This window comes from Schistocerca cancellata, chromosome 6, assembly GCF_023864275.1.
Source record: "Schistocerca cancellata isolate TAMUIC-IGC-003103 chromosome 6, iqSchCanc2.1, whole genome shotgun sequence".
Lineage (NCBI taxonomy): Eukaryota > Metazoa > Arthropoda > Insecta > Orthoptera > Acrididae > Schistocerca > Schistocerca cancellata.
The window spans coordinates 277,840,925-277,866,000 of NC_064631.1; the positions used below are offsets into that span (position 1 = coordinate 277,840,925).

The 25,076-nt window shown below is 41.6% G+C and overlaps 1 pseudogene; it reads right to left on the reverse strand.

Moving 5' to 3' along the window:
- Positions 1 to 3,840: 3,840 nt before the first annotated feature.
- Positions 3,841 to 3,957, reverse strand: LOC126089853 (5S ribosomal RNA; annotated as a pseudogene).
- Positions 3,958 to 25,076: the final 21,119 nt, after the last annotated feature.

A 25,076-nucleotide genomic window follows, 5' to 3' on the forward strand; every position in this document is an offset into this window, starting at 1 on the left:
CTGGCCTACCAAGGGATTAGTCGTTTCGGTTAACGCTAGGGACTCAGATGCCAGTGTATCATACGTAGATGTCACGACAATAGGGGAAAGAAGACTCCCCATGCCCACACCGTCAGTGTATTAAAAAAATAAGTCTTTAAATAATAGATATCTCAATGTCAACACTTTATCATCCAAAAGTTGACTAATTAACAACAGGGACTCTTCCAAATTTACATGGGTAAAAAGTGAAACCACATCAAAACTAACTAAAAGGTTAGTACCAGTGCAAAAAGACTTCAACTGTTGAATAAAATCAGTCGAGTTTGACAAAAGATGTTCACATTTTCCAAGGTAAGGGCTGAGGACGGAAGCAAGATATTTAGCTAATTTGTAAGAGGAGCGCCAAAATTACTAACGATAAGACGAAGAGGAATCTAGATTTATGCACCTTCAGTAGACCAGACAACCTGGGTGGTACTGCTGCCCCGGAATGAAGTTTCTTGATGGTGTCCTTTGGCAGTGAGCTCTTCTTAATAAGTGAAGTGGTCTGAACTTTAAGTTAGTTTCGACGTGGTTCATATTTTCACCCAGGTAACTTTGGGATAGTCCCTGTTGTTAATTGGTCAACTTTTGGATGTTAAAACTACTGATCTGTGACGCCATGTTTTGACATCGACATATCATTTATTTATCGATTTTTTGTACAAACTGGCGGTGTTGATACAGGGATTCCTCTTTCCCCTATTGTCATCAATCTTTTTATGGAAGATTATGAAGATATGGCACTCAGGACTTCTTCTCTTCGCCTCGGGCATGGATGTGCATGATGTCCTTAGTTCAGTTAAGTTTAAGTAGTTCTAAGTTCTAGGGCACTGATAACCTCAGATGTTAAGTCCTATAGTCCTCAGAACCATTTAAACTTCTTCTCTTCAATCTACATGTTTTTGACGATACGTGGATGATATTTTCATTGTTTGGCCACATGCAATGGAAGCTCTTAATTGGTTTCTAGATAATTTTAACTGTCTTCATCCACGCACCAAATTTTCGAAGGAAACTGAAATCGATTGAAAAATACCTATTTCGGATCTTTTAGTACACAAAAAAATCGTACCTTGAGACATGGTGCATATTACTAACCCACACGTACGGACCGCTATCTTCATTCTACGAGCTGTCATCCACCACATCAGCGCATAGGAGTTCTACGTACATTGGTTAAGAGAGCTTATGCCGTTACTAATTGGTTTCTAGATAATTTTAACCGTCTTCATCCACGCACCAAATTTTCGAAGGAAATGGAAATCGATTGAAAAATACCTATTTCGGATGTTTTAGTACACAAAAGAATCGTACCTTGAGACATGGTGCATATTACTAACCCACACGTATGGACCGCTATCTTCATTCTACGAGCTGTCATCCACCACATCGGCGCATAGGAGTTCTACGTACATTGGTAAAGAGAGCTTATGCCGTTACTAATTGGTTTCTAGATAATTTTAACTGTCTTCATCCACGCACCAAATTTTCGAAGGAAATTGAAATCGATTAAAAATACCTTTTTCGGATGTTTTAGTACACAAAAAAATCGTACCTTGAGACATGGTGCATATTACTAACCCACACGTACGGACCGCTATCTTCATTCTACGAGCTGTCATCCACCACATCAGCGCATAGGAGTTCTACGTACATTGGTTAAGAGAGCTTATGCCGTTATTGATTCAGAAAAATTGATACATTAACTGGATCATCTTAAGACCGTCTTCAACCTCAACTTATTTACAAAGGTGCCCTTGCAGGACTCTTTGGAGCTCATTATCAACAAGTTTGAGGAGGACATAGTAGCACTATTTAAACACGTGCTTACTTCAACGTACTTCTTATTTCATGACTAATATTTTAAACAAGTGGACGGTGTCGCCATGGGAAGCCCCCTGTCTCTTCTGGTGGCCAATTATTTTATGGAGGACTATGAATTAAAAGTACTACTGTCAGCCACTCTCAAACCCTCTTGCTTTCTGCGGTATGTGGATGATACGTTTGTGGTGTGGCCACATGGACTTGATGCACTACGTTTCTTCAGCATTTGAATTCGCTCCATCCGAATATAAACTTCCCAATGGAAGAGGAAAAAGATGGTACTTTACCTTTTTTGATGTCCTGGTACGAAGGAAAGCAGATGGGATCTTGGGACACAGCGTCTACTTCAAGCCAACGCATATAGATCTATTTCTGCAGGCCACAAGCTGCCATCATCCTGCACAGTGCAGTAGTGCATTACGTCGTTAGTTCATAGAGCACATGTGGTATCTGATCCTGAGAGCCTGTCGAGTGAAATGCAACATTTGAAGACAGTGTTCCGACAAAACGGTTATTCTGAGAGACAGATACGTAATGCATTCAGGCCCAGGCGAGTTCAATCTATGGAGAAGAATGAAGATACGAAGACACCCACTACTTCGGCCTTTTTGCCGTATTTTGGTGTCATGTTGTCAAGAATGGGAAGAGTCCTCAGAAGATATGGAATTGTGTTTTTCTACCATCTGCAAAACTGAAAAACCTGTTGGGTTCGGTTAAGGATGACATTGGCCTGAGAAAATGTGGTGTGAACAAGATTCCTTGTCAGAGTGGAGCAGCGCATATAGGCCAGACATGCCGCACTGTACAAGAAGCCAGCGATAAACATCAGCGCCATACAAGCCGTTGTCAACCGGAAAAGTCGGCAATTGCGGAACACTGTCTGAAAACAGGACATCGTATGATTTATGAAAAGATGGAAGTTTTATCGCCTGCATCATCCTTCTGGGATTGTGTCATTAAGGAAGCAATAAATATCCGTACAGCCGATAATCTCATCAACAAGGATACCGGATTTCAACGGAGCACAGCCTGGAACCCTGCATTGGCTGCTATTAAATCACGACGCGGAAATCAAGATTCTTCGATAACAGGCCTAGTACGGCCGTTGGTGAGTAACGGCCGCACTGTCGACAAACGCAGCGTACAGAACACGCGCGGGAGAGCCATTCTGCGATTTTAGGCATAGGGAGTGTGAATACGGCAAATCGTTGCGCATGCGCGATTTCCGCGGCTGCGCATTCTTCGCGCGCGTATTCTACAAGCGGGGTGTCGACGTGCGGATACCGTCAGTCGTACCTAGCCACGAGCAAGGTTGAACCACCTGAAGATGACGGACAGTTGCTCCGAGGAAATATTGTGCAAGTTGCACAACGTGATCCGGTGGCAAACCCGTGAAGACTGTTTACAACACATCCGCCGGGAAAGTTTGAAGAGTCACAGAATAAAGATGTCTTGCATAAGGCGGAATGTCTCGGTCTATTTTAATAGCGAGCACAGACATAACAAGAAGAACTGCAACTTCACAAGATGATTGTAGTACCTAGAGCAGTAAACCTAGTTTCTCCGAAATTCCTGATAATAAAGCAATGTTACTGTTTTTACATGTGGTGGGGTAGAAACATATTGACAGTTCTTTTAACTAGCGATGGAATGACTGCTCTACAGTGAATACTTGTTTCTTTTTTCTTCCTCAGGAGTGGAAGACAAAATAACTATTTCGAATTAGTTTTTTAACGATTCCACAAGAACTTGAGGGAAATACTAATGTAAGCTTTTGTAATAAAAGCAAAGCAGTCAGTCTCCAGGCCACAAGTGTCCCATCGGGACCATCCGACCGCCGTGTCATCCTCAGTTGAGGATGTGGATAGAAGGGGCGTGTGGTCAGCGCGCCGCTCTCCCTGTCGTTATGACGGTTTTCTTCGACCGGAGCCGCTACTATTCGGTCGAGTAGCTCCGCAGTTGGCATCACGAGGCTGAGTGCACCCCGAAAAATTGCAACAGCGCATGGTGGCTCCATGGTCACCCATCCAAGTACCGGCCACGCCCGGCAGCGCTTAACTTCGGTGATCTCACGGGAACCGGTGTATCCACCGCGGCAAGGCCGTTGCCTTTCGTAAGAAAGGAAAGTCGTAAATGTGTAAAATGTCATATTTACACAAAATAAACACATACGTCTCCTGACTTTTGGTTGATCCAGTGCAGATACCGAAACGATATCAAGATAGGAAGCGTAATATGTTACAAAACGTTGATTATATTGGTGTAGTTAGCGATATATTGACGATATCTCGTCTCAGAATCTTAGTCATTCAACAAGTTTCACATCCAACCCAACTTTCAACGTATGGGAACGCCTGTGCAAGTATTTTAAAGTAATCTACATACACAACTGAGACTTTCATAGTTTTACCTAATCTGTAGGATACAAAACAAGACTAATCTGAGCATAGTGAAGGTTTCTACTTCTGCATCTAGTAAAAAGCACAACATTTTACCTGTAACAAAAAAATCATAAATTGTCTACTTTAGATGCGTAATGACACGCTCGGCTTCGTGCCCCGCGTCACGTGAGTTAAATGTTGACTTCAGTAAAATGACGTCGTGCGCAGTCTTTGTTATCTACGGTCTATGATCCGCGAGGTGTCGAGTGAAGGACAGTGACGGGAGTCTTGAGTTAGCTGCGGCACGAGGAAGGTGGCGAGCGGGTCCCTGTAATGGCAGCAGCCCCTGTATGTTTCGGAAAACGACTTGGCCGTACCGTTAGTGATAGTGCGGCCTAGTTCTGGATGAAAGCCTTTGTTTGCAAAGCTGTAATTTGGTAAGGAGCTCTCCCTTTGCATGCAAGAGCGCTTCGGTTGCAAAATACTGGTGTTGTCCGAAGGCGATCAGCGTTTAAAACAACGGTTGGAAGTCTGTACAGCCATCACTACACTGTCACTGCGCCCTGGTTTCATTTACATTTGAGTACTGGACTCCTCGAACTGAAGCTGAGTAACTTTATTATTGAGTACTTGCCCACCTGTCTCAGTTATTCGTCTTATAAAATTGTAATTGAGTCTGCCACTGTGAGGCGCTATCAGTTTCACTATTTCGTGACAGGTCATTTGTTTATGTTATAAGGTTGTCATTGAGTTAGCCCCAGTGGGGGCTGTTATATTGTATGCATGTGTTATGTTTCAGATCTTATCACGCCAATTTAATGATGTGCGTAATGTATTTCCAGGAATTGTGAGAAAGACTGATGTGTGAAATAAAATGAGATTGCAAGATTACGGTCTGTAAATCCACTGAGGTAGTAGCGGATGAATTCTAATCCAGCAGATTTGTTCTTGAGTTAAGTAACTACCTTTTGTAATAGAACATTTTATGTCTCTTAATATAGCGTTCACCGGAACGAGTTTTGCACTTAAACTTGTTTCGAAATTGTTCGGTACTGCTGTGAAGTTAATGAAAAAATTTTAAGTTGTGCCACGAGGAAAACTGGTGTGTACAAATCTTGTGATAAGGTCCCGCTGTAATTTGTTGTTGTGTAGTTCTAGCGCTTTGTTAAGTTGGATTTATCTGGATATTGTTTTTACGTTTGAGTTTGTCAGTTTGTTAGTATAAATTTTTGTATTAGTTACTACTTACATTTTTAAGATAATATTGTGGATTTTAAATCTTTTTATCAGATGTAGTTGACAAGATTGAGGTGAAACTTTCAATTGATGCTATAACTGCTTTGGGCTCAAATTTGACACCACTGTATCACCAGTTTTTGACGTTCGATACTGGAGCAGTGTAAGTATTATCAACTAAGAGTAATCCTTGAAATAACTACCCTTTAAAAGAAGATAAAAATAAAAGTGTTAGGAAGATATGTTTTTAATAGATGTTGAATAAGAACTGCTTGTTAATTAATTTGAATGTTGGGCTCCATAAGATACCCTTATTTGTTTTAAAGGAAGTGTGAATTAGGTTTAGCCTGGCACCTTACCACTTCTTCATGGCTCCTACCATACCAAGGTGAAGAACATGGTGCAGATGAAAATTCTTAAGAATGGTGTAGCCTTATGACGAATTTCGATTTCGAACGTCACACGTTAAACGTAAGAGAGTTGGATGTTAATGAATTCTACTAATTTCGCATTTCATTATCGCATCAACGTTTGGTACCATTTTCAGACATGGTTCATTCGGAAATAATCTTTTTTTGCTGTTTGTGCCTGAACTCCTGTGGGTAGATTTTGTTCTCTTCAGTGCAGAAATAAGTTGCTCACACAAGTATATACTTCCGAACATCGACGTAATCGTGGCTGAAAACTTGTGAGGAAATTGAATTACATGTTGAGGAAAAAATTTGCACTAGACTACAAGATTTGTTTTATGCTATGACTGTAGCTAGGCGTCTTACATGGCGTCTTGTAAAATAACAGTGTTGTGGTTGTTTTGTTCAGTCCAGAGACTGGTTTCATGCAGTTCTCCATGCTACTCTATCCTGGGTAAGCTTCATCATCTCCAAGCAACCATTGCACTCTACATCCTTCTGAATCTGTTTAATGTATTCATGTCCTCGTCTCTCTCTACTGTTCTTACCCACCGCGCTTCCCCCCAATACTAAACTGGTGATCCCGTGATGCCTCACAACATGTCCTACCAACCGATCCCTTCGTCTAATCAGGTTGTGCCACAAATTCCTCTTCTCCTCAATTCTATTCAGTACCTCCTCTACCCATCTAACCTTCAGCATGCTTCTGTAGCACCACATTTCAAAACCTTCTATTCTCTTCTTGTCTAAACTATTTATGTCCATGTTTCGTATCCATACATAGCTACACTCCACACAAAAACTTATAGGAAATACTTCCTGACACGTAAATCTATACTCGATGTAAACAAAATCGCTTTTTTTGCCATTGCCAGTCCTCTCTACTCCAACCATCATCAGTTATTTTGCCCCCCAAATAGCAAAACTCCCTTACTACTTTAAGTGTCTCATTTCCTAATCTAATTCTCTCAGCATAACCTGATTTAATTCGACTACACTCCATTACCTTCGTTTTGCTTTTGTTGATGTTCACATTATAACCTCCTCCCAAGCCACTGTCCATTCCGTTCAGCTGCTCTTCAGGGTCCTTTGTTATCTCTGACAGAACTACAATGTCATCGGCAATCCTCGAAGTTTTTATTCCTTCTTCCTCGATTATAATTCCTACTCCAAACTTTTCTTTTGTTTCCTTTACTGCTTGCTCAATATACAGATTGAACAACATCGTGCATAGGCTACAACCCTGTCTTACTCCTTTCTCAACCACTGCTCCCCTTTCATGCCCCACGACTCTTATAACAGCCGTCTGGTTTCTGTACAAACTGTGAATAGCCTTTAGCTCCCTGTATTTTACCTCTGCCGTCTTCAGAATGAAAGAGTATTGCTGTCAACATTGTCAAAAGCTTTCTTTAAGCTTACAAATGGTAGAAAAGTAGGTTTGGCTTTCCTTAATCTATCTTCTAAGATAAATCGTAGGGTCAGTACTGCCTCACGTGTTACAGCATTTCTACGGAATCCGAACCGATCTTCCCTAAGGTCGGCTTCTACCAGTTTTTTCATTCGTCTATAAAGAATTCGTGTCAGTATTTTGCAGTCGTGACTTATTAAGCTGATAGTTCGGTAATTTTCACACCTGTCAACATCTGCTTTCTTTGGGATTGCAAGTATTATGTTATTCTTGTAGTCGTAGGGCTTTTCACATGTCTCATACATCTTGTTCACCAGATTGTAGAGATTTGTCAGGGCTGGCTCTCCCAATACTATAAGGAAATGTAATGGAATGTTGTTTACTCCCGGAGCCTTGTTTCGACTTAGGTCTTACAGTGTTCTGTCAAACTGTTCACGCAGTATTATGTTCCCATTTCATCTTCACTTACGTCCTCTTTCTTTTCCATAATATTTCCCTCAATTACATCGCCCTTGTGTTGACCATCTATATACTCCTTCCATCTTTCTGCTGTTCCTTCTTTGTTTGGAACTGGTTTTCCATCTGAGCTGTTGATATTCATGCAAGTGGTTCTCTTTTCTCCAAAGGTCTCTTTCATTTTCCTTTAGGCAGTATCTATCTTACCCCTAGTGATACATGCCGTTACATCCTTACATTTGTCCTCTAGCCATACCTGCTTAGCCATTTTACACTTTCTGTCGATCTCATTTTTGAGTCGTTTGTGTTCCTTGTGTAAGTAGGCTGTTTAGGTTTATATGTTGGTAACGTCACCTAGCACTCTGTATGAAAATCACTGGCTGTGCTGTGTGCAGTCTGAGGCTGGTGGGCGTTGTTGAATTAGTTGTTATTGTAGTGTTGGGCAGTTGGATGTTAACAGTGTGTAGCGTTGCGCAGTTGGATGTGAGCCGCCAGCAGTTGTGGATGTGGGGAGAGAGATGGCGGAGTTTTGAGAGCGGATGATCTGGACGTGTGTCCATCAGAGACAGTAAATTTGTAAGACTGGATGTCATGAACTGATATATATATATATATATATATATTATGACTTTTGAACACTATTAAGGTAAATACATTGTTTGTTGACTATCAAACTCTTTCATTTGCTAACTATGCCTATCAGTAGTTAGTGCCTTCAGTGGTTTGAATCTTTTATTTAGCTGGCAATACTGGCGCTCGCTGTATTGCAGTAGTTCGAGTAACGAAGATTTTTGTGAGGTAAGTGATTCGTGAAAGGTATAGGTTATTGTTAGTCAGGGCCATTCTTTTGTAGGGATTATTAAAAGTCAGATTGCGTTGCGCTAAAAATATTGTGTGTCAGTTTAGTGTTGATCAGAATAAGTAAAGAGAGTAATGTCTGAGTACGTTCAGTTTTTCTCAGCTGTTTGAAAAGTAAATAATGTAAGAGGTTTATCCGTACAGTAATTCATTGAGTTTTCTAAGGGGACGTTGCACTTGTAAGTCCATAACTTGGCTATATTGTTGTGTTTCATCTATTTAAAGAGTGTTACTCTCCACTTTAAGGACTTTAGCATTCAGTATATACCCTTACGTCTGTGGGCGCGATGAACATAAGACACGGTCATTCCTTTGAAAATAGCGCACAGTTTCTACTCCCCATATGCTACATAACGTCTGACCATACCATTTTAGTGTTAACACTCAGTATCAAAGCGGCGAGCGAGCGTAAGCGCTCGTGCTCGCCTGTCAAACCTGCTAAACAGGCCTGTCTTGGTCTAGAGCCTCTTCTGGCGACTTCGTTCTGGCATATAGCAGCAGTCCTCAATTACGTCGGACTCCCCTATCCGCCACATGCTAATTCCCCTACTCTGCGGTTGTTTAGCCCCGTCCCCCACCCATCCTACTATTTTCGACATGCCCCAAACGCAGCACTAGAGGTTATCCCAGCTCTACGATCGGAACGCGGAGGGGGCGTGGCGGGAAGACACAAATAGGTTTTCATTACGGAAATGTTCCTCAGACCAGAATTGTGGCGTCGAATTAGTATGACCGGCCGGTAACGGATGGCCGTAAAGAAACACGCAGATGTACTGCTGGTACCCATACCGTACTTCTGTAGGAAATTGCCGGTAACAACAGAGGCTGCTTTGACCTCGCTTCCTGTTGCATTTGGCTTCGATCGCGAAATCAAGCACTGAGATAGTGGAAAGTACTGAGAGCCGCCCGCGTCAGTTACCGCTCGGTTTTGGTTGGGGCCCACTGGGGCCTATGGTGGTCGAAGCTTATCGCCCACCGCTCGGTCGAGAGCGGCCGTCGCTGTGCTACCGGTGTGTTTCATTTTGGCAAACTCCGGTCCGCTTTCAAATTTATCGTTGTTTCATCAGGCGCGGCGACATCACCAAACGCCGGTTATTAACTACGGCACCAGCGGCCAAAAGCGCGTCCTGATCGCCCAGGAACAAATTAGGCAAACAGCCGCCGGCCTCGCGCCCTGCACATTCATTACTCTCTGCCCGAACCGTAGGTCGGTATACGTCCCGTACCGCCCGTGATTTTCGTCCAGCGTTTGATAAACAGTTTATGACTCAGCTCTTAATTCGCATTCATCTAGAGCAACTGGACACGGAAAATACGAAGTTCCGATGCTACTCTACAAATTGTTATCAGACTACCGTCTTCCTTCTTTTCTTCTGAGTTTCTTAAATTCAGTTAGCATAAATCAAGAAGAAAATGGGTCTACCTGTTCTACGACGTCACTAAATTTTTCTTCTAATACTTTATTTGTGTACTAAGTAATTTGCTTCTGTTCTGCATATCTTGCACTAATCTAGTGTGCTCTCCTAGTAGCATAGTCGCTAACGCATGCCTGTGCGACTTGCTCGACAAGGAAATAGCCTGATACATACATCTTTATGTCTTTTTTTTTGTATAAGGGAGCCATGAAACTCAGTTGTGTTAATAGATCTAACTTCATTTGCACTCAATTTCGGTGTGAAATTATACCATTTTCAGACCCGTCTATCATAGCAAGTGAACATATGGATACAAAAAAAAATGGTTCAAATGGCTCTGAGCACTATAGGACTTAACACATGTTACAGAAAGTACAAAAACCGATATTCGCTACTCTAAATCTTCTTTCCTAATTATGATGTGTACGGACGCAGTAAATAGACTGGACTATACTAGACGGTGGCGGAAATTTTTACCAGTGGTGAGAACTAGAAAGGCAGTGACACAAAATTCTTTAAGACCAGACTCGTGCAAATCTCTTCCTTTACCTCATAGTTTGTTTACTGTCTTTATAAGGGCGCGAAAGAAAATCACTCTGTTTGTAGCAAGGTTTTTATTCAAATCCGACCGTTTTCACGCCAATTTAAGACCATCCTCTGGTGGTATAGATTATTTCTACAACATTAATAGGTGCTGTCCTGAAGCTATTCGCCGGTCTTCCGTGATAAATAAAAACCAATTAGAAGCGTATGCCATGTTGATGAAAAGGGGCAGAGGCTTCAGGACAGCGTAAAATAGTCTTGTAGATACAATTTATATTACCTGTGGATGCGCCTAAATTAACGTGAAACCGGTCGTGATTTTAATTTAAAAAATTCTGCAGCCGGAGGGGCGTCTTTTGCGATGTTATAAAAATGCGGACGTTTGGCTGCGGTTTCCCACAGCTGAAAGTTGGTTGGCTGATTTAGGGGAGAGGGCCAAATGGCTATTTAATCGGTCAGAGTTCGAAGTAATGTCTACTGACTGTTATGCGTCAAAGATTTTCTTCCTTTTTCCTCGGTCCCATTTTTCCTTGTAATTATTTACTTTTATTGTTAAAGTTCAGCATTCGTTCCTAGTAAATGCCGAGTCCACTTTCTCCTACTTTCTTCAAGCCTTTATTTTACGCTGCAAGTATCTATTTCTGTTACCAACCTTACAGATTCTGTATATTCTTTTACATCCGTTGAGACATCTTAGAGACCTCCTAACCCTACCGAGGACGCGAATTTCTTACTTCGCATATACTAACCTTGATTTCCTTCCAAATAATGGTGTTTGTAGAGCATTAATCTCTCAAACGTTAATACATTGTATTTCAGAATTCAGTTTTTCAGACATTTCATATCTATACGCATATATTACTAAATTTAATAGCCTTAATTCGCATGCCTTTTCGTAACTGTACATTACGTCACTATCACGATATTTTAAATTCTCGGATTTTCCGTTACTTACATAACGGCGACTTCGGTTGGATTAAGTAGTTTACCGATACGCCTAACAGCTATTGTTGCAATACTCTCTACCGAAATTTTCAGGTTATATTTGTAAAATACGTCATTTGGGTAATGAAAATTTGAAGCTGCTTTTGATTCCTAGAAATAATTTTTAAGTAGTAGTTACCCCAAAAAGGTTTTTTAGTACTGCCGTATCACTCATCTGTACCGCAACGTTTACATTAAGTCTTTCTGCGAACAGAAACGCTAATTTAAAATATTAAATACGTAGGAGATAACTAATTTCTTGTCATCAGTGTTTGTTGGATTGTATTTGTCAGTTTTCCACCTACCTCCAGTACTGATAATATGGTTTCATATAAGACCTGAATTGTATATAACCTCTGTGGTGTAAAGTGTATCATCGCCATTTTATTTTATTCGAATTTCCGTAACTAGAAGGACGGAAGGAACTAGAGCTCAAATCGAAAAAGTCTCGGGGTTCATGAACTAGGCCTATCGACCGCTATTTTGGGGGAGTCTCTTGTTTTTGAAGTAGTAGAGGATACTGCAATCAGTCACAAATAATATTAACTGTATATTCACATTTCAGTCACTGTGTGGCAATCTTAGTACAGGAAACGTAAGCTAAAAGATTAAAACCACTTATACACCACATTCGAAAAATTCTGATTCCAAACCTCAAGAACTTGTAGACGGGAGTGAGTACATAATATTTTGAACAGCAACCGTTGCTTTTCCGTGTTGAAGCTTTTTTAAAACATATGCAAAAACATATGCTGCTATATGAGTACGCTACAGCGTACTATTGGTGAGGGGTGGCTCCGTCGGATCAGCTGATTTATTTTGACCTATGTGCTGACCTGGCTCGAGCCTCATTCACGAATCTATTGATGTTAGAACAACACTGTTGAATACACGTTTGCACAATACGCCGACATGATCCTCCTGAATGGCGAAACTCACGGCAATGGAAGACTGCTCGTCAGCTTCATGAAGATCATTCTCCACAATGTTGGAATCCATCGCTTACACTTTTCGCCACAATTATGCAACGGTTTTGAGAAAGGGTGCCTTCAGCTTCAGCAGGCGCGACTGTAGAACTTCAAGGAGGCGTCGAAATGGAGGAGGCCGTACTACCTCACGTTGAAGAAAATCCATCAATGAATACAACAGCAGTTTCTTTGACTATTAATGAGTGAAACTGTATAACAGTGGTATTCTGGTCCACGCATAATCAATTACTTGTAAAAATGGTCACTTTATCAGTATGTTTCCAAAACGTCGTAGCACGGAAATGATACGTCTCCGGACATGTATTCCAATTCAAAATATTATCTACTCATTCCCCTCTACACGTCCTAGAGGTCTGCATTGGGAATTTCCGAACACCCTGCATAAATAGGTAGTCCAAACTGGTCTATTCATGTCAAATCTTAAGTGACATTATTAGTGACACGAAGAGTCTAGTACTAAATAAGTATATAAGTAGTTTTAATGTTTAAATTTACAATTACTGCCCTAACGCGGTCACACAGCGCCTAATTCTGGATTTATAATCATTGTTTGTGAAAGTATTGCATCCTTTAGTACTTGAAACAAATACAGTTGCTTGCAGCATCTACTTTTGGAACGAAACCTGGCTTTTTTGTTTTCACTCATCTGTCTGATCTGATACAGATCCCCATGAATTCCTTGTGCCAAACTCGGCATCTCAGAGTAGCACTTGCACTCCGAGATCTCAGTTATTTGTCGGATGCAATCCAGCCTCGGTCTTCCTCTATAGTTTTCCACTCTTCAGCTCCCTCTAGTACCATGGAAGTTATTCCCTAATATTTTCATACATCCTGCCCCATAATCGTGTTAGTGTTTTCCTTATAATGAATGATTCATCGCCGATTTCGCATGCACCTTCCTCATTTCTGTTCTTCTCACCCCACAACATTTTCGACGTTCTTTCATCGCCGTAAACCTCAAACCCTTCGGTTCTATTCTTTTCTAAGGTTCCCTTAGGCCATGGTTGGGTATCATACATTATGTGCTCCAAACGTACTTCCTCAGAAATTTCTTCCTTAACTAAATGCTTATGTTTGACAATAGTTCTGGTAATTCGTAGTATACTGAATTCCACTTTGTGCACGAAAAAACGTGGTAACTGGCGTGATGTCGAGGCCACTTTTGAAGCTAAAATGCGGTGAATGGGAATTTTCAGCGGGAATGTACTGAAAAATAATTGTTTTCTGGGCGCCAAGCTTGATCGTCATTAATTAGACGAAATTTATTTAGTCATTGAATGGACGCAAAACGTAGAAATGACTGAGAGGTAAACGCAGTAACATCTTCTTCTTCTTATCAGGCATTACACAATCTTATCTTTTACGTTACCCGTCTTTGCCAGAGTCTTCCTCTATCTCTTCTTCCTTAGTATTTATAATTTCTAGCAGTTAAAAGGAGTCTCTCACTCTATGATATTTCTAGGTGTTCGTTCCATTTTCTTATGTTATCTTGAATTCTGTTCATTTAGATAAAGTGTTTTTAGTTATTCTCTTGATTCATTAATCTGTGTTCTAATGTGCGACCTCTATACCCGTAATGTAATTTCTTCCAGCAGAATATGGCTTTCTGACCTTTTGGAAATCATCCAGGCCCCGCTTCCATAGAGCAGTGAGGAAGCTGCAGTAGTTTTGTAGAAGTTGATGTGAGTACCATTCCTAGTTTGTTTGTAAGGTATCTTTTAACTGCTCCACAACCCCATCTGAATTTCCTAATCTTAATTTCTGTGTCTTTGTTGTAGCCATACGTCACCTGACCTCGTTGGTAAATGAAGTGGTTTTCTAAACTATTCTTACCTATCAGTTTCTTTGTTGTAGTGTCTTTCCTGGTGAAAGCCAATGTCGAAGTCTTTCTGTTGAGTTCCCCATGTCAAATGTCACACTTTCGGTTTCAGTAAGTAAATTCCATTCGGAAGGTCCTCCTCTTTTTCTGCTATGATCACTGCGTCGTCAGCGTATAGTAAGTCATTTGAAACATTTCTCCTTCGTTTTTAAAATTATATTTTCCATACATGCATTATTTCATGCATGTACACGTTGAACAAAGTCGGGGAGATACAGTAGGCTTGTCGTACACCTTTGTTAGTTGGTATCTCATTATTCATCTTTCTATTGAGATCTAGGCTGGTAGCATTCTTCTGATATACACATTTTATTCCATTTATTAGATGTGTGGGCTATGCGCGATTCTTCATTATCTTCTAAGTTGCTATTTACTGATACCGTGAAATACTTTTTAAATTCAGTTGAAGCAATTTGTGTTTCTTTATTATTTTTCTGCGTTTTTGTATTATTTGCTGCAAAGTAAAAACTGCATCTGTCGTGGAGCGAATTCTGCTATAACCCATATGTTACTGATGTTTTACTATCGCCGTTTTCTTTATAAGTCTTGTGTTTAGATTTTAGCATATAGCAGACAGTAACATTAAACAATTTCTTGAAACAACATAAAGTAACAAAATCTTTGAATATAAGACCTCAGGGCGCTAGGACTGGCAATATAAGTGATTTCTCCGAGGAGCTGTTTTTTCGGGTAGGTGTCACTAAAGACTTAAACCGGCCGCTGGCGTCGCAGAATGGCTGTTGGCGGGCGTCAGTAAGTGACGGTGTGTGTCTTTGGCTGCTGTGTTGTCTTTGATGCCTGTGGGCGTAAAATGCTTGCTGGATGATTGACGGCTGTCGTCGGTGGTGGTGGCCAGTACCCTTTCTGTATGCAGGGAGAATAAGCGACACGGCCCGCTCGCAATGCACTGCAGGGCTGGCGCGTTCACCGCTTTGGTAACACAGACTTCCGAGAAGCCAGTTCTCCGAAGTTATGCTTACGGCCAGATTACAGACGCAGCACAGAAGGAAAGGTGGTCATGAGAATGACTGGCAGCAGATTTAAAACTCTGATCGCTATTGGATCAGTTTTGGAATAGCAAATACAGCATCAGGTGACGGACTGAGACTGGAATCAGATACGAAAAAGAAGTCGTATGTTTGCGAGAATAATAATCACACTAAAATTGGATGTAACTGAAGGGAGAAGCAGATCAACATCCAGTACAGAAAGCGTCACGGGACCCGGTCGAAACCAAGTGCTGACTAGCGATACCCAGCACAAAGTATCCCGAAAGAACCAATGCGCAATTCACTCGTCACTTCACTGAAAAAGGTACGGCCCTCTCCACTGTACAGCTCGCCGTTTCATGCAACCGTGTCTTGCCCGTCCAGTGCACGAAAATTTTGTTGTCGCGTAGTACCATTGGTTGCGGTGTATCTGTCCCAGCCAATAGACGATTCCTGCTGGCCAGCCTTCCTCCCCTTGATTTCTAGTCCCAGAATGCCAACTTTCCGCTGAAGACTCCCACAGTCCCTGAAACATTTCATTTGTGGACAGTAGTTGGGTTCGGATTTTCATGTACAGGGGGACCACAAATCACAATCAGAAATGTTTCATGTTATTGTACTGAAACATGAAGCAACGCGAAAGGCAGACAGGAGCGTTAAAAGATTCCCTATCTTTATCAAAAATTTTATTCAAAAGAAAAAGATACAAACCACAACAGATAAACACAGAAATGAATGTTCGTGCATACTTCATACATGTTTCAAACTCACTGTGTGCGTTGAGCACGATTCTCGGTGCTGAGGTGGAGGTTGTTGAGGGTTGTCTTTCGCTCAGATATAAACATTACTACACCGGGAGCTAAGATGCATACACATTCGTCTGTAATACTAGCCTTAGGGTGAGCCGCAAGTAAAGCTTCGCACGAATCACGCTGTGTATTCGTATCATTTCATATCAAGATCACTTAATTCACTAATGGTGCCGTGTCGAAATGAGCGGTAATCTTCTTTCTTCATCGAACGACGCATACAGTTTCTGGAAATGCTCCTCTTCGCCGAACACTACCTTGTAGATTTCACTGGTGAACGAAGCAATGATGATATAAGCGGTTTGTGACATCATTTTCGTTGTCATATTTCTTGTGTCTTCCACTGTGTTGTGCATCTGTTGCAAATCCAGGAGCAAAACCTATTCTATACAGATTGCTGAGCCACTGGGGCTTCTTTCTGAACCGAGTGAAGAAGTTTTCCGTAATTTGAACATGTGTCTCACCCATTCGTTCCTTTCCACCGACCATACGGAGAGAAGACGACTATCTTGTATTGCGACGCTGCTCGTATCCGCCATAATAATACAAATTGTAAATTCAAAATTTGTGGTAAGATCTTATGGGACGAGACTGCTTAGGTCATCGGTCCCTAAGCTTACACACTACTTAATCTAACTTAAACTGACTTACGCTATGGACAACACACACACCCATACCCGAGGGAGGACTCGAACCTCTGACGGGGTGAGCCACGCGGACCGTGACAAGACGCCTGAGACCGCGCCGCTAGCCCGCGTGGCAATAACACGAATTTTTATAACATTATGAGATGGGTAGGAAAACAGAACACGATCACATGTCATAGCATTAGCCAGAACCAGGGGCAAAACAACACGATCACACATGGTATGTTCGTGGAGTAAAGCCTGCTTGTCGTAACTTGACGCACATCAATTATCAAGCGCGTTTTAATTTAAGTGGCCTCTAAAAGAAGATCTCTAGATCCATGTAACTGCGATACTATATGTAAAGTTACTTGAGTGCTTTCCGATCCTGAGTGCCATCCGATGTTGTACAAGCTTTTACACAGATGGTCCACGCAGGATGAAGGCTCCTGGCATGAGATGAACTCCCTCTAGGAGTGTTGCGGCGGCTTCAGGGTGGTCGTTCGCCAGCAGGAGGGCTAGTTCCCCTATTACGATTCTCACTGGGAGGCAGGTTCAGCGAAAGAACGTGTTCTCTAAACCGGAATGCCGGCTGCCAACGCATCCCCTGTACATAAGCTTTTCACAGTAGTTTTCTCCTCACATTCGCACTTGCATTTCGAGGAAGGATTTACGCAGACCACTAACAAATACTTCAGTCCTGCCTGAGGCCAGTGAATCCCAATCACTGTCTTACTACCACTACATCGGAGATTTCATTTCAATAAAAGCAATACCAATAGCCGTTACATAGCTTTAATTCTAGGCAACCAGTTTCGACGTTACACTACGTCATCTTCAGGCCAAAAGTGTGGATGATATAACACAGCAATAATTACATATTGAAATACAGAGCATGTTGACTAAAAGAATCAAATTTTGCATATTACTTCACGTAATGAGAATTATACAGTGTATGTTATATCGGAGCAATAGATCACATTAAAATACAGAGCGTATTGCTTAAAAGCTACAAGTGTTACTTGTAAATTTACTTAATTAAAAGAACTCAGTCTTGTAAAACTCCACACTATACCGTAATATACACTAACAGATTTAATTAGTTATTCATATATATTGTCAAATCTTCAGTATCTTCATTTGACCAGCAATGCCTCTTATGCCTTGGCTGGTGTGATTTTGATGGCCTTCTTGCTTAGTCTGTCATGTTTTACCTCATTTCAATTCAAGTCAATTGCTTAACTTCGTCTACTTCGTCGTCACCAGTTCAAATGTTCAGGTTATCGCTGATCTCGTTTTTGTTGCTTCTCATTATCTTCGTTTTTCTCGGTTTACTCTGATTCCATAATGTTTACTGGAAGCACTGGTCATTTTATTTAACCGCCCTTGTAAACCCACTTCACTTTCGCCGTGGATAATGAAGTCACTGGTCCCTGATTTTAATCCGAATCTTCAACCTTTCCTTTATTTTATTCATTGCCATTTCGAAGTATTGAACTGTAGTGGTGGGAGACTACATCCCTGTCTCTTTCTAATCCGAACACTTCTTTCTCGGTCTTCCAGCCTTATTGTTTCCTCTTAGTCATACACATATTGTATATTACATCTTTTCGTGTAGCTTATTCCCAATTTCTCAGATTTTCCAACATATAAAATTCTTTTACTTTGTCGAACTACATTTCTAAGTCGACAAATCCAATTAATGTGTATTGATATTACTTAACTCCTGCTTTCATTATCAACCGCAAAGTGTGGAAGGCCTCTCTGGTGCCTTTACTTTTCCTTAAGTTCAACTCATTGTCATCTAAAACCTGTTTGAGTTTCGTCTTTAAATCGTTCTTGTTAGATACTTGAACGCATGAGAGAATTTGGAAACTCCGACGAGAAAGAGCTTTTTCAGGTTACATTCGTCACCGTAAGGCGGTCCCAGAATTGTTGTGATGGTTTATGGTGTCAGTGACCTTGAGTTCATGTCGGTTTGTGACCATAACATAGGCTACATTTTATTCGTTACAGAACAGCTGCAGTTTTAACCCACTGTTAACAGTTGAAATCACTCTCCTGAACTGTGAAAAATCAGCTAGCGTCCTCGTCAGATTTCAATATGCGAAAATGGTCCATAGCTTACGGTGGCACCAGTCACCATCATCTGCGCCGCTCCTCTCCGTCCACCGGCAGCCAGTTTTGTAATCTCACCGTTGGGGTTGAAAGGGCAACTTGACACCTCAGCGATGTATGCAATTAAGTATTCGACATCGTGTATCGGCTTGCTTCTTAGCTTGTTTGGTGTTTTGTCTCTTAAGGAGTCCAGAAAGAAACGGAAAAGGAAAGATAACTTATTTGACTAGCCATGGAGTGATACGGCTAATGATTTACATCACGACGCAGTAGCTACACTTTCTTTTTACTTTTTGGATGAGTGGTTTTGCAGCCATTCCCAGCGGGTATGTATTCATTGGTTCAATAATCATCAGTCAAATGACTTCGGTAAATTCCTCTGTAATGTAAACGCTTCTCCGACTGGAGGTTCTAACGGTCACGTAATGCTATCCATTCGTTTCACACAAGTGGTCAGAGCATGAGGAAGGTTAAAATATTCAGGCTTATTGTACCGTCAACAATGACGTCATTAGAGACGGATACAAAGTTGGGTGAACGAACGATTGGGAAGGAAGACGTCATTGTCCTACACAGAGACATCTTCGAGATGTTTGCCGTTAGCGATTTAGGAAACTACGGAAAACCTAATGTGTACTGCCAAACAGTGATACGAATCACCGTCCTCCCGAACTCGAGTCCACTGAACATCCCCGTTCCGTTAAGTCTGATGATAAGTCGGATTGTATGAAACGTATGATAACACGACAAGCCTTACTTATGCTATTTTCTCCAAAATCTGTGTAGCTAGAGAAGAGATTTTCTTAATTTTTTTGTGCTGTAATTTATGAAAACGTATCAGATTAAACTGTACCCCGTGTCCAGTCGTCGCTGGTCATAAACGAAATCTACTGCATTATTATTTGAGCATTGCTTTGAATAACGATGCATGTAATAATTTATTCTGCTTCGTAATATGATTTCATTATTGTCGTACAACGAACTGAATACTTGGTTACAAGAGATTAGTATTTTCTACTCAGTGTGGAATGACATTCTTATCCTCCAAACACGGTATAGTTATTAACATAATTCAGTTAACTTTCATTAAGTCAAACGGCACTTGATTGAGGAAAGGCGTATGATGTCCAACAGAATCCGAAATACAGACGAGCAGCTGTACTAAAAATTTCAATGCATTAATTTCCGTAGGACTTTCCATGTAGTACTGTTTGACATAAGTTGATCAAGAGAGAGTGATGCCAATTTATTCCCTTCGATAATGAATAACAACTTAATTTCATAACAGTCGGAATTGAGCATCATATTTCGGATTTTACAAGCTGAGGTAGCTGAGTCAGAAGCAGTTTGACAATATCCACATTTACGTTGTGTATTTTCTGTTTCCTAATGTAGTTATGCAAAAGGGGAGAGTTGGGAACGTGTGAGGTAATATACATAACATAATATTTCGTTAGACGGGTTCTCAGGAAGGGGGAATCTACTCCATCAGTTTACGGCATCTACCATCTACGGCATTGACGGCGGAAACACGCAAGTACATAAGCACTAAGGAAGTATTACACTCATTCAAGAGAGGAACGTACAGCGTAAAGTATGTCAAAGAAGTGTTACATAAAAATGGTACGTTTGTATCGGCAGTGTGCAAGACAAAATAACCATAGAGTGGCAGTCCTACAAACACGTGTCACCAGAATTAAAGAGTAATGTCGTAGGATATTTTATTTTATCCGTTATCTGTACCAGTGTTACTACTGGGTCAGCACTAAATTTTTGATTATACTATATAGGCAAAACATTATCGTCGCTACATATCGCAATATTTATTGCCGCCTTTTGGATTTACGGGCACGTGAAGCAGACAGAATGCAAGTAGAGCGGGGACGAATGGGTAATCGCTCAAGCAAAGACACGGAACGCAAATAGGAAAATCCACTGGCATAAGCAACCCCGACAAAGGCCGGAGTGTTATGGCCCGTTGCCTAGGATACAGCATCTCGGAAGCAGTGGAGCTGGGCGACAGTTCGAGTGACACTGCCAAGGCATCGTATGGAAAGTGATTGAAGGACGGTAAATAGGCGACAAAGTGAGGGGTGTCTTCAGCTTATCCCACTGCAAGGAAGACGGAGGTTTGTCAGCTCTGTGAAGGTGGATAGGCTTCAAAAAATGGCTCTGAGCACTATGGGACTTAACATCTGAGGTCATCAGTCCCGTAGATCTCAGAACTAATTAAACCCAACTAACCTAAGGACATCACACACATCCATGCCTGAGGCAGGATTCCAACCTGCCGTTGAAGTCGCGCGGTTCCGGACTGAAGCGCCTAGAACCGCTCGGCCACCGCGGACGGCGGATAGCCTTCATTCTAAGGATTATCTGACGACTAAGTACAGTGCTCGTGTAAACCCAAATTTTCCAGAGCATACTAACCAGCGCAAATTGTTGACTATGTGGATCCGCTGCAGACGGCCAACCCGTGTTTCCATATTAACGCTTGATCATTGAGACAGGACCATGGAACGATGGAAATTTATCGTGTTGTCTTGCTACACCAAGTCAATGATCGCGTTCGGGAACACTATCATCCACTCTAACCACTGCTCGGAACATGCACAGCGCCAAGGAACCATACTGGTTGAGGCAGGATTTTTCTGAGGAACTTTCTATTGTGCTTTTATTGGTCCTGTGGTAGTAATGGAATGAATAACGTGAATACTGCTTTAGCTCATCTGCATCCCTACAAGCATTATTGTTTCCCTTGGCGAACGGCATCTTCAAGCTGGACAACTGTCCGTTTCATAAGGCCAAAATCATATTACAGTGTTTTAAGTAGCATCTTACTGAAATCTACCTGTCTTGCACACCAGAATCACCGTTGTAACACATCTGGTGTGGTGTATGGCGCCATCTCTGCACCCACAAACCATCATCCGTAATTTGCGGCGATTGCGTGGTCTGTGGTAAGACATCAGCTGCTGAAGAGCTACGATGGACTTGTTAAATCAATCAAACGCACAGTCGTTGCTATACTGCATTCCAAGGGCGGTGGGAATACAGTATTAAGCATGCGATCATAATGTTTTGATACTTATAAGGTACAAAGTAATGTTAAAACATTTATATAAGTGTGCACAGAAACGACGTAAGACACAAATAAAAAAAGTATTGATCTTTTATTTATTCACCTACAATTGGGTGCCAGTGAAGCAGTTGGATTACTGGGCAGAGTATTGCATAAAGGGCATTCTGGTTAAGGTCATAGATGATTTTCGTATTAGAGCAGCACTGACATTTTGTTGAGATTGCCTGTCCCTATAACGAGTCCACAGAAGTGCAAATGTATATTCTTGGTCTGTTGAGGTGAATCTATATATTCGGTATACTTAAATCGGGAAAACAAAAGAATTAATACAACACCTGCTTAATGTTTAGGTTCGACTATGTTTGAAAAAAGAATAACTCTTAATTTTAGAAACATATGAATCAGTAAGGCATTTTACATATTTTTCAGTCAGAGATATCGTAAGAGATACTATTCTACTTAGGACAATAGAAATCGTTGCACAAGAGAAAGAGATTATGATTGTATGTGAAGTTCACACCCGTATATCTTGTTGTTGTCCAAACAGTTAGGAATGATGGCATCTGCAGATCATGGCACTAACCAAGCAACTAGCTGTCATGGTGGAATCCATTTTACTAAACGTTTAAAATAGTCACCTGGGCTTCCATTGCCGGTTTCCTATCAACTTGTCTTCCGGGGGCAACAAAATTCTGATTATCAGCATTGCTTGTAAATATTGACCGAATTTCAATCTTTAAATTGTCATACCCAACACATTAAGAAGTAGAATCTTATGTTAAAGCTTTAACACACTAAATCAAATGTTTAAGTCACTGAACTGTGTGTATATCTACAGGTTGACTGACTCATGGCCTGCAAATTAACCCGATAGAATTCATCGAGATAGCACTAGGCAGTTCCAATAAACAATACACATAATTAGAAACTTTTCTTAATTTATTTTTTTCGATTTCGATCTTTTCGTGGTTGATGCAGTAAAACTTCAGCATCATGCATGATCTTTCCATTTCTCACTTCTATACTACTAACTCAATTTTCAGTACACTTTGCAGACGATATCCATGTATGTCTGAGAATGTACCTATTAAATCGTATCAATACTGCCGCATAGTACGGGAGATATGACATAAAATTTATATGCTTGAAATTCCAGCTTATTTAAAAAGTAATGGGGAGTCTGCATCTGTTTCATGCGTGAGTGTTCGATTCTGTAAGTAATATGGGATCGGTGGTGTGGGAGAGAAGCACTGCACTCCGTCTTCAGGCCACGAGTGGCCTACCGGGACCATCCGACCGCCGTGTCAGCCTCAGGGGAGGAAGCGGATAGGAGGGTCGCGGGGCCAGCACACCGCTCTCCCGGTCGTTATGATGGTATTCTTGACCGAAGCCGCTACTATTCGGTCTAGTAGCTCCTCAAGTGGCATCACGAGGCTGAGTGCACCCCGAAAAATGGCAACAGCACATGGCGGCTGGATGGTCACCCAGCCCAACAGCGCTCCACTCCGCTGATCTTGTAGTTGTTCTTATTGGTGGGTGGCCGTTATTAAACATGAATTACATATATTAATGTGACAGTGACAGCTAACTACCACCTACTACTAAATCAAAAGGGATATTGTAAATAACTTATATTTATTGTAAATTATCTCACGATAGAAATTAGATCATATTGAACAAACCATGAATGAAAACAAATTAAACAAATTGTACACTGTTCTTAGATATACTACACTGGTAAGATTGGTTCTCAGCTCTTAATGTTAAGTTGATGCGAAGTTATATATAATCATGGCCCTGGATAAGCAAATGGAAAATTCGATCTGACTGCGTTCCTATAATCTCAGTGTTAAGTTGATGTGAAGTTAGATTTAATTATGCCCCTGGATAAGCAAATGGTAAATGTGATCTGACTGCGTTCCTATAATCTCTTTTGTGCCTGAAATAATACGTACTTCGGACACCACCACCAAGAAATAAACCAAACAACATGCAAAAAGACAAATAACCAATATCGAATCACAAGCAAAATTGCACGGATGCTCAATGGATGGCAAGAACACGATCCAACAACTATTTCTGAACTTTACTGCCGCTGCTGCAAGTTTGACAATAGTGTCTACCAGCATGCTGGCTCCGTCGATACTACTGGGGCGACGACTGCAGCTGCGAAGTCGCTGAATTAGGATAAGTCTCTCAAATATCTTGAGCAGAATAAACTACTCAGAAACTGCTAATACCACAAGCCCTATATTTCCTCTAAATGGTATACAACGCTTTCAAGGCAGGCTCAACAACCTTTAAGGTGCAGCCCAGTGTGTCTTGTTCTAACGTGCAATACCAGTATGATAGCTGTGTGCACTGGTTGACTACGTTCAATGGTGACTGCCAGCCAATAAGGCGGAATCAACTGCAATTATACTAGTAGTCAACGCAATTCCTATTGTGGACACTGATGTCCTACTGTAGCTGCAGGCTCTAGATCATACACAGCACAATATTCAGAATCTAAGTCCCTATCTCAGAGCTATCGAAGATTGCAACTGACCGCTTTCACGGCACAAGACGATCTCCTATCTCTCGCTCTCTGCACGATGCTCTTGCAACCATCTTGCCGTCAAACTCTAATCAGCCAATCCCGACGCTGCAAAGGCCTCCCACATCTCCCTCGCGGAGTGATACAATTTCTCCACCTATCCAAAAATTTCTCTGTTCAAACAGCGGGCGTTGGCCCTCAGCGTTTTCCGCACTTTCTTATGAACTTCCCAATCAGAGCTCTCCCCATTTGCTGCTAAAACAGCGCGCGACCGGGCGGCGCCAGCGCATGCGTTGGACGCTCTCTGTGTGCTTGACATTTCCCCTCTCTCTCCCACCTGCCACCCGGCGGCGTTCCTTTTGATGCTTGCAGGTCAGCGGCCGCATCCCCTGGGACCCCCGGCCCCTGCACAATGCTCTTCCGGCGCTCGCCGGCCTTCGCCTCCCCAGCTGCGCCCGACCACACCTCGCCTCCACTGGCACATTTACTTTGCTTACACTTACAGCACG